This window comes from Leucopleurus acutus, assembly GCF_964270905.1.
Source record: "Leucopleurus acutus genome assembly, chromosome: 1".
In the NCBI taxonomy this organism is placed as follows: domain Eukaryota; kingdom Metazoa; phylum Chordata; class Mammalia; order Artiodactyla; family Delphinidae; genus Leucopleurus; species Leucopleurus acutus.
Genome location: NC_139142.1, coordinates 13890749 through 13902861, shown reverse-complemented (window position 1 = coordinate 13902861; position 12113 = coordinate 13890749). Strand labels below are relative to the sequence as shown.

General features: G+C 41.1%; 1 pseudogene across 1 annotated transcript in view; it reads left to right on the top strand.

Moving 5' to 3' along the window:
• The window catches only part of LOC309968400 (10 kDa heat shock protein, mitochondrial-like), a 42775-nt pseudogene extending 33234 nt beyond the window's left edge, over positions 1 to 9541 (top strand). The window contains exon 2 of the transcript in view: positions 9188 to 9541. The product of the transcript in view is annotated as a 10 kDa heat shock protein, mitochondrial-like (transcript). The remainder of the gene's footprint in view (positions 1 to 9187) is intronic.
• The last annotated feature ends 2572 nt before the right edge of the window (positions 9542 to 12113 follow it).

Genomic DNA, 12113 nt, shown 5'->3' with positions numbered 1-12113 from the left:
TTATCTCACTTCTTAAAGTGTTTTTAAAAGGTTTATTCTCAACAATTTCCAACACACGTGATCGAGAGATCATTTTACTATTAATAATTACTAAATCTGTGTTAAAGTTTTCTTTTTAACTGATGCCCTAACTTACCACTATGAGAATATTAAAACAACGTCTTCTCCCAATGGTGTTATTATTGAAAATAAAGCAACTCAGACAGCACTCTGTAATATGAGTGACTTTGTAAAGATTCTAACTTAAGGCAACAGCTTCTTTTCTGAGAGATCATCTGTGGGGAAAAAAGACCTTGCATTATATTTGTGTGTGTGCAGCAACCATGAGCTAAATGAAAACCTTTTCCTCTGTATAATGGTTTCCAAAGATAAACAGATTGAGAGCTGCCTTAACTTCCCAATTCCACTCTTAAATTTATCTTTATCACATCTTCCCTCTAGTGTCAGAGGAAACTTACTGAAGGTAGGAAAAAGAAGAACAGATGCGTCATTCAAAGTTGCAACTTGTGGGAAAGACAGTCTCTTTATTGCAGTGAAGCTGGGAACGTGGTAAAACCAAATAAACGAAATGACAAATTGCCAAGGAAAAGAAAAAAATAGAGTGAGCGAGTGGCAACATTCCTTTATCAGAGAAATCAGTGATGTGTGCCATGTCAGTGGCCCTCCGCAGGGGGGAGGCCAGGTGACCCAGGCTTGGTTGAAAGCCCATGACTGAACCCAAATCCCTTCCCGCAGCAACCCATCTGCTGAAGCTCCTCTTGAAGACATCTGCATGCCCCCAACACCACCCCTGGTTCCTAATTTCAATATTCATGTAACATTCTTGCTTCACTTGGCCTCCCTGCAAAGGTGAAGGATCTCTGGAAACATGCTCCTCCCTTGAATTCACTAACTCACCTTCTACACAGCTTTCCTCTTCTCCTTCTGAACTCTCCCTTTCCATCTTTTCCAAGGAAATCTCTTATGATTTACTAGTAAAAGTTCTTGTTCCCTAGAATTCCACTGTCTGCCCTCTGCTTAAACTGCATACTCTGCCTAAGCACACTCACTTATCCCTGTAGCTTTATTTGTTGCCTGTAAACTGAGATCTTCCAGCCAGATTGTTTGGGTTTAAATCTCAAATGAACCATGTTTTAGCTGTAGAATCTCAGAAATGGGTATAATAAAACGACTGATCTCACAGGACTGTTTAATGATTAAATGAGATCACACATACAACATGTTTAGTACAGTGTCTGGCACATGGTATAAAAACACATGAAATGTCAGCTGCTCTTCTTAGTGTCTATTTCCAGCCTATATCTCCAACCTGAGTTATCTTGCATATTATCATCTAGATGTCCCATAAACACTGCAGATGCAACAGGTTCCATTTAAAACTCATCATCCCACCCTCTCCATCTCACTGTCCCTGCTGTCACCCCATACACACCCCTAGATATATTCTTCCTTCAGTAACATACCCTAATGTCAGATAGCATCCTTGAGATGGAGAGCTCATTTGCAATATTTCATTTTGCTAAGTTATTTTGTTATTTCATTTAATGCGATCAGTATCCATACACGTGTTTGAGCCCAAAACCTTTGCCTGATTCTTAACTCCTCTTTCTACCTCCACCCAACACCCTCCCCTTGCTCCAAATTAAGACTTAAGGTAGCAGAAGAGCCACTCCAGACAGAAAAGACAGCGTGTGCAAGCGCTGAATGGGTGAATGGGTGCCACATGCTTGTCTGACTTTCAAAACTGTCTGCTGCCAACACACAATTTCAAGAATGTGTGGCAGAATTACAGGCCAAATAAAATAATACCTAATATGTTGTGTCTGTATGTGGTCATTTTTTAATGTGCTTGAATACATTGTCGTATTTGATATACACAAAAATCATGTGAGTTGGGCAGGGAAGATATTACTTTTCCCATTTTAAAGAGAAGGAAATTGAGCCCCAAAGGGGCCTCAAAAACCTGCTAGAGGTGCATGATCTGAGATCCATGAACGGAGGAGCAGCTCTATCAGTTTGTGGGCCTGTGCTCTGTGCACAGTGTGGCCACCTCATCCGACAGTGATCAGGGTATCAAAGCTCATATCCAAACCACTACCTCCAAATCAAGGGCACTTGCTGTATTACTCAGGGTTCTCCAGAGACACAGAACCAACAGGAGATACGCATGCATGCATGTGCACCTGTGCATACACACATGTCTTAGAAATGGGTATAATAAACACATAGATCATATAGTATAGCCAGTGTCTCTCTCTCTATATATATATATATATAGATAGATGATAGATAGATATAGATATATACATATATTTATTGAGAGAGAGAGAGAGAGAGATTGATTTTAAGAAACAAGTTCATGTGATTATAGATGCTTGGTAAGTCCAAAATCTGCAGGGTAGGCCAGTCTGGAGACCCAGGGAAGAGCTGATGTTGCACCTCAAGTCTAAAGGCCACCTGCTGGCAGAATTCCTTCTTGCTCATGGGCCATCAGTCTTTGTCCTATTAAGACCTTCAACTGGGACTTCCCTGGTGGTGCAGTGGTTAAGAACCTGCCTGCCAATACAGGGGACATGGGTTCAAGCCCTGGTCCAGGAAGATCCCACGTGCCACGGAGCAACTAAGCCCATGCACCACAACTACTGAAGCCCATGCTCTGCAACAAGAGAAGCCACCGCAATGAGAAGCCCACGCACCGCAACAGAGAGTAGCCCCCACTCACCACAACTAGAGAAAGCCCATGCGCAGCAACGAAGACCCAATGCAGCCAAAAATAAATAAAAATTAATAAACAAGTTCATTAAAAAAAGAAAAAAGACCTTCAACTAATTAGATGAGCTCCCCTCCCCGCTCCCCCCCCCCACCGGCACCGCTCCATGATGGAGGGTAATGTGATTTACTCAAAGTCCACTGATCTTTGAAAAGCATAAATCAGATCTTGTCACTTCCCTGTTGTAGATCCCCCAATGCCCTTCCAACACTTGAAGAATACAATCCAAATTCCTACAGTGCCCACAAGGTTCTCCTTGGGCTACATTCCGAACTCTATTAACCTAGATTATAAACCTTCTCCTGAGTCTGTCCCCACCCAGCTGGCTAATCCCACCAACACCACTCCCCATTCCTGCTTCTTCCCTTTCAGGAATCCCTGCACATGAAATTAAGGTAATTCAAGGAAGGCTTAATTGTGGGACTGTGTACAAAGCGTTGGGTGGGGTGTAGGAAAACCACAGAGACAGTGCCGCACCTCAGGGCTGTTATCACCTGAAGGAGGGAGCAGTTACAAGACCTTGGAAGAGAAAATGGAGAGGTGTCCCAGGACACCACCAGCCAGCCAGAAACCCCTCCACAAGGACCTGAACTCACTTCAGGCCCTTCATCCAAATCTCCTCCATCCATATCTCCTCCTGGAGCTCCCCATTGGCTTAACCACAACTGGCAGCCATAGAGCACACTGGTGCTCACCAAGGTAGTCCCTGCAAGTCAGTCTCCCTTCAGAGAGTAGGAGGCAAAGGGTGGAAGGTAGACCTCAAGGAGCAAATGGAAGGAATAGGGCACAAGGTCCTTAAACAGGTCCAGCGATCTCTCGAGGGGACGTATCATATGAACATCCTTCTATCTGGGTCACCTTCCTCCTTCCTGCCCTCTCCCTAACACTCTCTCCAACTCTGATGTCCCTTCACTGGGCTATGTGTCCTTGCCACGTGTCAATAACACCCTGAACCTCCCCTTATCACACTGAATAGTAATTATATTAATTATCTGTCTCTCCTACCCTGTACAGCTTGTTCATAATTATTTACCCAGCAAGTTGTCTCTGGGCCCTGCACATAGGCACTCAATTTCTGTTGTTGAATTGAGTTAACCAGAATTATTTTATGTTCTTTTTTAAAAAAAATTTTTATCGAAGTGAAACAGGAGAGAAGGGGGCAGGGCACAACATCTGAAAGAATGGCATAGCCCAAGAACATGACATAAACTGATTAGAACCAAATGGGTTCAAGATGGTGGACAAGTCGACTTCCACTAGACCTTGAGCCTCAGTATACACTCACTGTAACACATCAGCAAGCTCAATGACACACCCACAGGCACCATGACAGTTCCAAGATCGACCATAAGGGTCAAAAACTGGGCGGTGGCCCAATTCCTGGAAATCCCCGCCCCTTCCCCAAAGTAGCTGGAATACTCCTCCCACTCATTAGCCTATGAAATTACCCACCCCTATAAAAACTGACAACCCCACACCCTGGTGGCTTTCTTGCCTTCTGACTTGGCCCACGCTCTGCTCTGTCTGTGGAGTGTGTGTTTCTCTAAATAAATCCACTTCTTACCTATCACTTTGTCTCTCACTGAATTCTTTCTGCGATGAGACATCAAAAACCTGAGCTTCATTAAATCCTGAAACCAGGTGTGTGATCTCAGTTGGAAGTCTGTGGGTTTAGGTTGGGTTCGAGTCCTGCCACGGAGGTTCAAATCCCAATCTGAGGTGCACAGCTTCAGAAGTACAGTTGATTTATTGTAACATGTTACAGAAAATTCCGAACAAACTTTTTGGCCAACCCAATACAATGTTGTGTTAGCATCAGGTGTATAGCAAAGTAATTCAGTACGTATATTCTTCTTCAGATTCTTTTCCATTATAGGTTATTACAAGATATTGAATATAGTTCCCTGTGCTATACAGTAGGTCCTTGCTGTTAATCTTTTTTTTAATATAAATTCATTTTATTTATTTTTTTATTTTTGGCTGCTTTGGGTCTTCATTGCTGCCCGTGGGCTTGTCTCTAGCTGTGGCAAGCGGGGGCTACTCTTCATTGTGGTGCGCGGGCTTCTCATTGAGGTGGCTTCTCTTGTTGCGGAGCATGGGCTCTAGGTGCGCGGGCTTCAGTAGTTGTGGCACGTGGGGCTCAGTAGTTGTGGCTCGTGGGCTCTAGAGAGCAGGCTCAGTAGTTGTGGCACACGGGCTTAGCTGCTCTGCGGCATGTGAGATCTTCCCGGACCAGGGCTCGAACCTGTGTCCCCTGCATTGGCAGGTGGATTCTTAACCACTGTGCCACCAGGGAAGCCCCTATCTACTTTTTATATAGTAGTGTGCATCTGTTAATCCCAAACTCCTAATTTATCCCTCCCCCCACCCCATTTTATGTTCTTAACCTCTATTTTAGCCGTAGTTATGTGAAATAAAATTCATACTTTATGGCAAGACGAGACAAATTTAAACATAAATTCTTCTCTGCTCTTTGGCCTCCCTCTCGCCCCACTGTGCATTGTGTATCTTCATTACCCGTGGACCAGACCTCCCCCGTTGGCAGAAACACCTGCTCAGCCATAAAGAGCAACGTTCTCCCAGCACCAACAATAAAACTCCTTAAAAAATAACATTCCTCCTTAATCTTGTAAGAGGTCACGTGACCCACCAGGATTACGCTTAGATCTGGATTCTGTGAACTGTCAATAATACGTCATTTGACATACAGCCCTCTGTCTCAAAAAACTTATATAACTGTGCCTTGATTTCTAACCGGTGGAAGACTCCTCAGAGCTTTCTGAGATGCTCTTCCCGAGTTATAATCCTCAAATTTGGCTCGAATAAAACTTTCCATTTCTTTCTTAGATTGACTGATGAATTTTTTGTCGACATATATAATACTCACTGACATCCATATTCTTATCACATGTTTGAGAAAATAGGTCAAAGTATTAATTTATACATATTCAAGCCACAAAGATACTGCAATGTTATTGTCAGCATTTTAAACAACCAATTCATTATCTTTATGTATACTCTTTTCTACAATATGCACTGAGGATAAGACACTTACCCTCTTTAGGCCACTGGTTTTTTATCTGTGATAAAAGGGAATTTGGCCAGATGATTTCCATGGTGTCTTCCAACTCAAAATTTCAGAGGTTTTAAGTGAAGGGCTGCATAATCTCCTTAAACTCGGCACCCACGTCTTACCCGTGGTTGTGTTTCCGGCACTCAGCCGAGGGTCTGGCATGCAGCAGGGACTTGAGAGCACAGCCCAGCTGTGGGCTGTCTGTTCAAACCCAACTCTGCCACATTCTGGCTGGGTAAACCTAGGCCGTTACCTTAGCCCTTCAGAGCCTCGATCTCCTCCTTTGAAAAGTGGGGCTAATAAATGGGATAATGTTGGCAAAGAGCTGAGCACAGAAGCCAACTCACGGTAAACCATCATGGAATGTGGATGACTGTACGAGCCAGTGAATCTGGGATGCTAGACAAATTGCCTAGATTAAACTGTGCACTATTTCTTCAGTATCATGTTCTCTAAAATACTGAGTGATTAACATAACTGTTCCTACTCTCTAGTTCGTTAAGTAGATGTAAATTAGTTCCTGGCATTTGTGCCAAAACACCAAATATTACTAAGATGTATGGTTAGTAATTATATATACATTTACAGTAGGAGGCATACACTAAATTTATTTATCTTATTTTTTATGTATAAATAGATACATAAACTGATTATTACACATTTAAATGAACAACAGGCCAAACATTTGCTGAAACTTTTTTGTGGGCAAGAATTTTGTTTCTAATAAAAAGAACTACTCTATTATCATATTGTTACCTAATTATTCCCGAACAAAACAGTCTGAACTTTTATTGAGTTAAACCAGAGCTCAGGAGCTACATTATCTTTCAAACCAAGTTTCTGACTATCTCAATAAATAAGAGGAGGTGTGACGACAAATGTAATTAACAAATGTGACTTTTTCTGCCAATTTTTTCCCTTAACTGTTTATGCTGTCGGTTTTGCCCATCTGGTTTTCATTTGAGAATAGAAATCACTAATCCCACAAACCATCCACTGATTTCTAATCCTGGAAAAGACTGGTATTACTTAGCAGCATAATATGTTTTTCTTTCCTCCTGTGGAAATAAATGTGCAGCTTCATAGTGGATTAAAAAGACAATTGAGAAATTTCCTATTATAAACATGTATGGTATCTTAATTTCCTAGTATAATAGCAGACAGACGAACATAATTAATTATATTTTAAATGCAAATTGTTGACAACTGTTCATCTGGTTGAAATTATTTAAGCCACATCAACTCTAAAGAAAGTCCTACTTTCTAATTCCTATTTTTTTTATAAAAATAATTCCATAGGCTTTTCAATACCCAGCAATCTCTTAAAAATTTCACATGATATTTAAAGCACCATTGCTGCAACCCCCATGGAGACATCTAGGCAAATATAAGTGATTTATATGCAGATTTCAACCTATTTACCGAGCTTAATAGTGAGAGACAAAATATTATATGCAAAATGCGTTCATTTAAATTTTTGATCAGATCTTTCTGCTGCTTGATGGAATGAGAAAGTTATATTGGTATAGGAGTAAATACATTTCAGAATAGAAGTCTCATACCACGTTTATCTGTAATGAAAGACCTGGACAACAATGTGGCTAGATGATCCATCAGTTTCACTCGTCTTCTTGATTGACAAGCGTCACGGCAATGTGACTCAATCCTGAGATTTCCATAGTAAGCACTAAAGTGGCTGAAATTATGACAGCTCTCAAACCAGCAACGCTGTGGGACCCACAGAGATCACCCCATCCATAGGATGCCAGCCACATGTGGTATACAAGATAATTTTAGGAATTACACACACATTGGTTGAAGTTACAGTTACGTTTGTGTATCTTAGAATGTGTATCTTAGAATGTGTATTAGAAAAAAACGTAACTAGCATATTGAAGCTATGATTTCATAGATGGTATTACTTAGGAAAAGGATCAGTAATTAAGCAAAAAGTGAGTTGATTAAAGAAAAATATTAACAAAATAATAGTGCAGGTGGCATATGGAAATGACAAAAATAGTGATGGCCATATGTAAGAATGACTAAAATTTAGAAAATACTGACCTACTCCAAGCCCTAATTGTGTAGGTGAGGAACGTGAGGTCCTGAATAGTTTTAAAGGTTTCCCCAAGATCCTATGGCTTGTCAGAGGCAGTTTGGATTCTACAGTTTATAGCCCACACTCTATGTATTGCATCTAAGATTGACTATCTTGCCTTTACAACATCTATTTCAGCCTCATGGCGCACACACATCTTTTTCCTGGAAGAATGGGTCAATGAGAAATTCAGATAAATTCTCAAGCTATTTATGTATTTGATGTTGTTCCTTTTTATGGAACAACGGTTGTCCGATGACAACGAGTCCAGTTGTCATTGGACCAGAATAAAAAGTGCTAATGAAAGCTGATCTCACTTTCAGCTACATTTTTTTAATTGAATAAATTTGACACGCAACACTCTGTCAGTTTAAGGTGTACAGCCTGTTACTTTGATATATTTATATCTTGCAATATAATTGCCATTGTCGCCATATTTATCACGTTATGTAATTATAGTACAATATTATTGTCTATATTCATCATACTGTGCATTAGCTCTCTAGGGCTTATTTACCACTCCTTACAAGTTTTGTACCCTTAAACATCGTCACTCTTATCCCCGCCTTACCCACCAACCCCTGGTGGCCATTATACTCTCTGGTTTTTCTACAGGTTTAACTTTTTTAGATTCCACATATAAATGATATCATTTAGTACTTGTCTTTCTCTGACTTATCTCACGTCTCACGGTGAGCTACATTTAAACAGAGTAATATTGATTAGGTCTGTGTTGTTAGTTATGAGTATAGATGTGGACTATAAGAGTGGTATGTTTATAATCCTCTATACATTTTGTTAAACTAACTTGTGAGCCTTCTTACTAAATTCAGCTATGCTTAAAATTTCACTTTTATCCAACACACCAAGGCCTTTGAACATTTTTGCTTTGTATGTGAAGGATATTCTAAGATACAGATTCTACAGTTTCCTGAAAATGAGGGGGTGGAAGTGGGAGGAGTCCACATAAATGTCACTGTGCGCCAAGTGATGTGCGGGAGCCATTTTCTACCAGACCATGAGCATCACTCCCCACCCTCCTCCAGCGTTCAGAGATGTCACATCGGTAGCTTGAAATCATTGACCACAGTGGGAGTATTTACACCACAGTAGTTGGCAAATGCTACAAATCAGTGTTTCTTCGTTGAGAGAGTTGACTGTCAAACATTTACAAGGAAACCACTTTTTTGAGGGTGAGTGGAAGGCAAGCCCTTTTAAAATGAGGCTTGGGGGTCCCTCCTTTCAGCGGTGGTGTGAGAGCAGAGTACGAACTGCAAACTGTGGCGGCCAGAATCCTGGCAGGACAGGCATTTAGAAAGTTTCTTCCCCTCTTTGACTGAGTACTAGTTGAAAGAAGTGCAGCCGAAACTGTAACCAAAGGAGGTATTACGCTTCCAGAAAAATCACAAGGAAAAGTATTGCAAGCAACGGTAGTAGCTGTTGGATCAGGCTCCAAAGGAAAGGGTAGAGAGATTCAACCAGTTAGTGTGAAAGTGGGAGATAAAGTTCTCCCAGAATATGGAGGCACCAAAGTAGTTCTAGACAACAAGGATGATTTCTTATTTGGAGATGGTGACATTCTTGGAAATATGTCGACTGAAATATGTCACTATTGAAATGGCATCACGTGAAGCTGCCCATTCCACTGAAGTTCTGAAATCTTTCATCATGTAAATAATGTTCACATTTCTCTGTGTAAAATAAACTAATGATATCCAAACTAATGACATCCAGTGTCTCTAAAATTTAGTTTCAATGTATTGATATAAACGTTTCCAAATAAACGTATATAAGTGAAAAACAAAAATGAGGCTTGGGTGCTTTAAGAAATGATACGCAAATTAACTTTTGCACCTGTTAGGGAGTAACAGGGGCAGCACCACCCCTGCTCTAGGCAGCAGGTGAATGGAGGATGCAGAGAGCCTCTGACCCTGTTTGCTTTGCTTTCGGGGGACTATGGTATAATTTGAGCCCTGAGGACAAAAACACAGGTCCAAATAATCAGAAATGGCTTTTCTCATTATTCTGCTGACCAGAAAGACCCTGCCTAAGGCTCTTTGGAAAGTAAACATGACAGGTAATGTCTTCTTCAGAAAAATATTTCTACATAAAAATCTTCATGGGGCTTCCCTGGTGGCGCAGTGGTTGAGAGTCCGCCTGCTGATGTAGGGGACGCGGGCTCGTGCCCCGGTCCGGGAAGATCCCACATGCCGTGGAGCGGCTGGGCCCGTGAGCCATGGCCGCTGAGCCTGCGCGTCCGGAGCCTGTGCTCCGCAACGGGAGAGGCCACAGCAGTGAGAGGCCCGCGTACTGCAAAAAAAAAAAAAAAAAAAAAAAAAAAAAAAAAAAATCCTCATGAATGGGCTAGATGTGTGCCATCCCATAGAACTTTCTGCAGTGATGGAAATGTCCTGTATCCATGCTGTCCAGCAAGGTAGCCACTACATGCAGCTTATTTAACCCTTGAAAGGTGGCTAGTCTGAATTGAGGCACGCTGTAAGGGTAAAATACACACTGGATTTCCAAGACTTAGAATGAAAAAAAGAATGTAAAATACCACATTAAAATGTTTATATTGATTACACGTGGAAATGACAATCTTTTGGATAGATTATTAAATATTACATACTATTATTAAAATTAATTTCACCTGTTTCTTTTTACTGTTTTAACGTGGCTACTAGAAAATTTTAAGTTTAAATGTAATATTTAAATTAATGCACACATTATATTTTTATTGGATACCACTGAGCTAGATCATGAAGTTCTGAGTCAGGTGCTATGGAAGACAGAAGGGTATAGAGAATCAAAAAGGAGGGGCAAGGAAAATCAAAGCTAAATTGTGCACACCTCAGCAGACAGATTTTGTAATGCAACTTCCCCTTCCACACGGAGTGTTAGAATGTTGGGAAAATGCATCACGAGTTGCCTGTATGTGGCCTAGGAGGAGAGGGAGACACACCCAAATATTTAAAACCATGAGCAGTACGTCTGAGTGTCAAGCATAACCTGTATTCCCCTTAACCCTCCTTCCTTCGGTGGATGGGATTAGGACATGGTTTGAGAAGTTTCTACAGAATTCTGTGAGAAACTAGGCTCAAATTTTCAGTCCTGCTTCCAGTAGATGTGTCCTATTTCCAGCCCCAGCCTGAGAGAAAACATTGTCGTGTTTGTTTGAGAATTTACGTCAGATCATCACCTACCGTGAAATCCAGAACCTCTCTTTTAGATGGGGAACCATAAGGCGTAGACTAAGGTGTAAGCACCCTCAGTAAATCAGGAGGGCTGAGGCCATATAGGACTCAGATTTCATTATTTTAATCTCAGGTCTTCCCTTTCTCAAGAAGATTTAAGAAACACAGCACAGTCATTCCAATACACTTGATGTCCAAGACCTATTTTTTGTTCTGTTTTTTAGAAGTAGCTTCTGAATCTGTCATCAAAAGCATCTCATGGAGGGCAAATGCTGCAGCCAGCAGAAAAAAGTTTAATTTCAACATATACAAGAAAGGAAAGATGGGGAAGGGAAATTTTTTTCCTACTGCATAGAAATCCAAACTTTCAAGCCTTCAGCCATAAAGGATGTGCACCTTAGTGAGACAAAAGTCATGTTCTAATCAGGAAACTTTGATCAAGTAGAAGTTAAATAACTTCCCACCTGCAAAACCGTGAAGAAGGAAGCACAACAGGAAGCCCTGAGCGGTAGCGAGGCTGGTACACAAATCCTGACTGTCTCTGCACGCGCCTTCTGGGACTTTAACATTCACCCAGAGAGTGGGAACTATAAAAATAGACGACATGTTTCTGAAGAAGTGAAAGACTTATTGCATAATGGTGGCAAACTCTGTCTGCTAGAACAGAACGACTCTGCATGCAAACAGAAAACTAAAAAATAGCTACCACTCTAGACAAATGTATTTTTGAAATATTCAGCCTCCAGAAAAATGTATGGCTGCATTAGCAGAGTGAAAGCCTCATCACCTGATATTGGGAAAATGGAGTCACCTTCCCTAGTCCACAAATCTGGCCCATAAATCTGGCTAATCCACGTTGACCCCTCCTGAACTGTAAGTCTCAGAATTATTTCTCTCCTCTTTCCTTCCTTTTCTCTGTAAGACTTGTACATCAATAGAAAGGAAATAATTTGTGAACAGAAAATATCGATTTTGGCG